We start from the raw sequence: 6,255 nt of genomic DNA, 5'->3' as shown, positions 1-6,255 counted from the left end.
TTTCCCAAAATGTAAAAAGTCTTCAGATTATGCCATGGTATTCAAACAGCACTGAATAGGTTAGTGAAAACAAAACATCAAACATTTCTAATTTTCTTATGATCTTTCTTATGATCTAAATTTTTTTTTTTTCAATACACACACTTGCACCCCTTCAACATACATACTTTTAAGCTTTATGGGCACTATCATCACTACCATTTATAGAAATGGATTCAATTTTAGGTTAGCAGTATTTAAAGAACTTCAGAAAATCCAGACAAAATTTGGCCATACATTTAGCTTGATTTTTCTAACAGAGATGTATTACAAACCACTCTTTTTCTGCCTGTTATTTGTTCCTTTCCTCCTCAGTGCTTTTGTTTCTACATTCAATTCTTTCCCAACATTCACTCTTCAAAACAATTAAGATAATGAAAAACACAGACATCAATTCTATCCCTTGCTGCACAGTTAAAATTCGGTAGCTTATACACTTACACCTATGCTGACCACAAAACATGTAAATAATAGAACAAACTGTAAACATAAAACATTACTGGAAGTATTCGTACAATGTAATAAAAAATTGCTTAAGAGAAAGACACTTGAAGACCTATAGCTTAATTGGGGTCTGATATTAAAAGAACAATAAAATTTGTTATAGTATTCATATTATCTTGCTATTGTGATTTACTCATCTCAAGAAAAATACTTCAAGATTTACAAGTGACAGTCATTATTAGAAAGTAGGCATTATTTTGTGTTTAGGAAACTAGAAAAAAAGCTTCTAATATGACATAGTTTTGTAGATACAACAAATGGTAAATACTGCATCTAAACAATAAATACTGCATCTTGAGGTTCAACAAGGCCAGGTGCCAGGTCCTGCACTCAGGGCACAACAACCCCATGCAACACTGCAGTCTGGAGGAAGAGTGGATTGAAAGCTGCCCAACCGAAAGGGACCTGGGGGTGTTACCAACAGCTGGCTGAACATGAGCCAGCAGTGTGCTTAGGTAGCCAAGATGCCAACAACATCCTGGTTTGTATCAGAAATAGTGTGGCCAGCAGGACTAGGGAAGAGATTGCCACCCTTGGTTCTGGTGAGGCCACATCTTGAATACTGCATTCAGTTTGGGTCCCTCACTACAAGAAGGACATTGAGGTGGTGGAGCATGTCCAAAGAAGGACAACAAAGTTGGTGAAGGGTCTAGAGAATGAGTTGAATGAGGAGCACATGTGGGAACTGGGTTTATTTAGCCTAAAGAAAAGGAAGCTCAGGGAAAACCTTATTGTGCTCTACAGTTACCTTAAAGGAGGCTATAGAGAGGTGGGGATTGATCTCTTCTCCCAAGCAACAAGAAATAAGACAAGAAGAAATGGGTTCAAGTTGCAACAGGAGAGGTTTAGGTTGTATATTAGGAAAAATTTCTTCACTGAAAGAGTTGTGAAGCATTGGAACAAGCTGCCTGAGGAAGCAGTTGATTTGCCATCCCTGGAGGTATTCACAATGTAGATGTGGTGCTTAGGGACCTGGTTTAGTGCTAGAGTTGGCAGTGGTAGGTTACCAGTTAGACTTGTTCCTAGAGGTGTTATCCAATCAAAATGATTGTATGATTCTAATATAACATCCTGCTTTCAATAAGCTATGCTTCATACTAAATAATGTGAAACAAATTACCAAAGCAATAATTTTGTATCAACTATAAAACATATTTAGCTGTAATGTTTAGATATTGACTTAATTTCTATACATTATAACCAAGAACTTCAAAGTATATACATGTACATTTTTGTATAATGTATTTTTTTAACCTATCTTCTCCAAAGAAATAAAGAAAATCTTTCCAGTAACTGAAAACGGTAATATAAACAGATAGAAGCATAATGCTTAATGCCTGAGGCAGTGAAAATAAGGAAGGATAGACATTATGTGACATCAAGGCATTTTAATGTAATTATAAAATTGATGGGAACAAAGTCTTTACCAAGCATTATAAAAGACAGATGTTGTGACATAGAATCTATATTAATATAATCAGGTCGTATTTTTAAAAGCACATCAGTTGTAAGCAAAGAATATTTTTCTTCCACTTTGAGGATCTTCCTGAAAGTCACAGAACCTGTCAGCATGGCATTTTGTTTTAGAAACATACATATCTATTTGATATGCCAGTAAGGCATAGATCATTTATAATCTTTTATAATAATTTCTTGGAAAGCAATTGAAAAATATTTCATTTCAAAACCAAAACAACCTAATCTGCTGAAAGGAAGTATTAGAATAGTACCAAGGAATCACAATATTGTTTTGAAAGGTTGTCTTAGCAGGCATGTAGACACTACATATGATTATGTGCGTAAGGATTTATTTTTAAAAATGCTATCACTGCATTTGGTCATTTAAAACACCACAAGATGGTAGCATTTCTGAATGTTACTGATACTTGTATTTCTCTCCAGTAAGTTTCAACACAGAATTTACGAAGAGTAGTCTGATTTTTAATGACAGAATCGCAGAATGGTTGAGGTCAAAAGGTATCTTCAGTGGCCATCTTCTCCAACTGCCCCCCTCAATCAGGGCCAGCTAGACCAATTTGCCCAGGAACATATCCAGATGGCTTTTGAATATCTCCAAGGAAGGAGTCTCCACAATGCTCTGGGCAACCTGTGTCAGGGCTGTCAACCTCCCAATACAAACATGTTTTCTGATGTTAAGGGGGAACCACTTGTATTTCAGTTTGTGCCCATTGCTTCCTTTCTTGTCACAGAGTACCACTGAAAAGAGCCTGGCTCTGTCCTGTTTGCACATGTCTCTCAGGTACTTGTACAGCTTGATAAAGTCCCCCAGTCTAGGCTAATCAGTACCCAGCTCTGTTAGCCTTTCTTTGCAGAAGAGATGTTCCATCACATTAGTTACCCTTTGTTGGACTTTCTCCAGTATGTCTATGTCTCTTCTATTTGGGAGACCAAAACTTGACAACATAGGCCACAGAGTCCTCACCAGTGCTAATGAGAGGGGAAGGATCACCTCCCTCAACCTGCTGGCAGCACTCTTCCTAGTGTAGCTCCAGACACTCTTCTTTTTAATATTACCTAAACATAAGTGTCTTCTAATAATGAGCTAATGTTATTAGAGAGCTCCCAAAAATTCACACAAAACTCTGGTTGCATATCCAACTTTATTTTCATTATAAAGATGCATTACAGAACATTATCTGCCCATTATGAGAAATAATGCCTTTGTTCCTCAGCCTTTTATCCTCTACGTTCAACTTCTTCCCCACATTCATTCTGCAGTATGTGTTAAAAGCACTCAACACACAACTATACTTACTTCCAGAGTATTACTAATGTTGAAACTACAATATTGATCTATATTTGGTACTGATTAGTATATGACTGATTCTTACTGCCTTTAGTTTTCTTTCTACTACCTTTAATTGCTGTTGCTACTAATTAGTACTATACTTTAAAAATCTATTGCATTTATTTGCTTCCTGCTAATATCTGTAATAGGTTATTATCTATCTATCTATAGGTTTGCCTTATTAACCATAGTATATATGGGAGTGGTGGTTGGTGGCAATCTGTAATGGATAGAAATTTTCAGAAAACTAAAGCCTCCGTGTCCTTGTATATTACAGGATCCTACAAACCTAGGCTGAGTAACCCTTCATATCATGATACAGCTTTTCTCAAATTACTTCACTAATCAGTACAAATTTCTGAATACAGCATTTGCACACCATGCAAATTAAGTAATTTTGTTACTTAAAAACACAAATAAATATGGAGTAACCATATCCTGAATACACTCTGCACTAATTCATAAAAGGATTTTTAGCAGCTTCCATATGTTAAAAATCTGGATGTTTTATTATCACTTTCCAAGGTACTGCCCTAAATTAATAACAAGGCTCCTTCAGAAAAATATCTTTTGTGCCTCTAGGATCCATCAGAAAACCTGATACTAATAAAGGCTGTATTTCTGAACTATAACAATAAAACATACCAAAATGTTTTCAAACTTTGTAGGGAAGTCTCAAAAATAAATAATCAGTACTGAAAGTTTGAATAGCTATCAGGCTTCATGGAACTTGATTATGTCATGTTCCTTGTCTGCTTACCATCACCTCACTCTGACAATGCAAAGATGCAAAGAGCACATGCCCAGCCTTTGGGAGGCAATGTAGTGCTGAGGAGCAAAGGATAGGATGCAGACAATAAAATAACAACAAAAAATAATGACATGGCATGTAGTTATCCTGTGTATCCTTCCTGTTGTTGAGTTGTTGAGGCAGATGACTGCTGCCCTCCTTGCCTGCAGGAAAAAAAAAAAAAAAAAAAAAAAAAAAAAAAAAAAAAAGAGAGACTTATAGACTTATTGCCATTTGCCATGCCTGATACAGAGTTCTGTCTAGGCAGGCTGCTATAGTCTCCATGACACTACTACTACAAGCATGAAACTCTTCTACAAGCTGTGATTTTATTCCTCCAGCTAGGATTAGTTTATTCCACAAGCTAATAAGGCATGAAATTTCCTGCCTTGGCATTCTGTAGCAATTGCAAAAGCAACTCTAAAGCTCATTTCCCCAGTCTGGTATGATGGTTTACATACAGACTGAAATGCAGGAAGACATACTAACCACGAAGACTCCAGTCAGACCATCTGTTTGATGCCCATCTTTGTCAATCTTTGCAGAGTCAGCTGAGATGCAGAGATCTTCCTGAATTCCTTTTTCTTTCAGTGGTGTGGAATAACTCATAAGACATTTTCAGTGTTGTCAACACAGTGGCACCTTAGTGGAGAGTATGCTAGCTGAGCAAACGCTAAGAGGGATTATCTCAGCTTGTATTAGAAATTGTTTGGCTGTTAACATGCTGTAAGGGGATTCTTAACACTACTGAGACAGGAGTATGAAATTGTGATTAGTAATGTTGCAAAATCAGGCCATTTATTAAGTGGTTATGGTACTAGTGTACAACACAGGTTACTAATATTCATTACAGTATGACGTACAGACGGTGGGGATGACAAACTCCCAACCGACCCTGAACGTGTGCGGGATTTGCTACTCCACCTGGATCCCTACAAGTCCATGGGTCCGGATGGGATTCATCCCCGGGTGCTGAAAGAGCTGGCGGACATCATCGCGGAACCTCTCTCAATTATTTTTCAACGATCCTGGGAATTTGGAGAGGTCCCGGTAGACTGGAAGCTGGCAAATGTTGTGCCGATTTTCAAGAAGGCTCAGAAAGAAGACCCTAGCAATTACAGGCCTGTCAGTCTCACGTCAGTGCCTGGTAAAATCATGGAGAAGATGGTTCTTGAACTTATTGAGGCACACCTGGGGCACAAAGCAGTCATTGGTCCCAGCCAGCATGGGTTTGTGAAGGGTAGGTCCTGCCTAACTAACCTGATTTCCTTTTATGATAAGATCACCCGTATGGTGGACCAAGGGAAACCAGCTGATGTGATTTTTTTGGACTTCAGCAAGGCTTTTGACACGGTTTCCCATAGGATCCTACTGGACAAAATGTCCACCATACAGCTAAACAAAAACATCATACGATGGGTGAGCAATTGGCTAACGGGCAGGGCCCAAAGGGTTATGGTAAATGGGGCTGCGACAGGCTGGCGGGCGGTCACCAGTGGGGTCCCTCAAGGCTCCATTTTACGGCCGGTACTTTTCAATATTTTTATAAACGATCTGGATGTAGGAATAGAAGGTATTTTGAGCAAGTTTGCTGATGACACCAAACTTGGAGGAGTTGTGGACTTGAATGAGGGTGTAAAGGCCTTGCAGAGGGATCTGGATAGGTTGGAGAGCTGGGCGATCACCAACCTCATGAAGTTCAATAAGAGCAAGTGCCAGGTCCTGCACCTGGGACGGGGAAACCCTGGCTGCACGTACAGACTGGGCGATGAGACGCTGGAGAGCAGCCTAGAAGAGAGGGATCTGGGGGTCGTGGTAGACAGCAAGTTGAATATGAGCCAGCAGTGTGCCCTGGCAGCCAGGAGGGCCAACCGTGTCCTGGGGTGCATCAAGCACGGCATCGCTAGTAGGTCAAGGGAGGTGATTGTCCCGCTCTACTCTGCGCTGGTGTGGCCTCACCTCGAGTACTGTGTGCAGTTCTGGGCACCACAGTATAAAAAGGACATGAAACTGTTGGAGAGTGTCCAGAGGAGGGCTACGAAGATGGTGAAAGGCCTGGAGGGGAAGACGTACGAAGAACGGCTGAGGTCACTGGGCCTGTTCAGCCTGGAGA

Source organism: Aythya marila (genome assembly GCF_965140915.1).
Source record: "Aythya marila genome assembly, chromosome: Z".
Taxonomy (NCBI): domain Eukaryota; kingdom Metazoa; phylum Chordata; class Aves; order Anseriformes; family Anatidae; genus Aythya; species Aythya marila.
Note: the sequence above shows the minus strand (reverse complement) of the source record.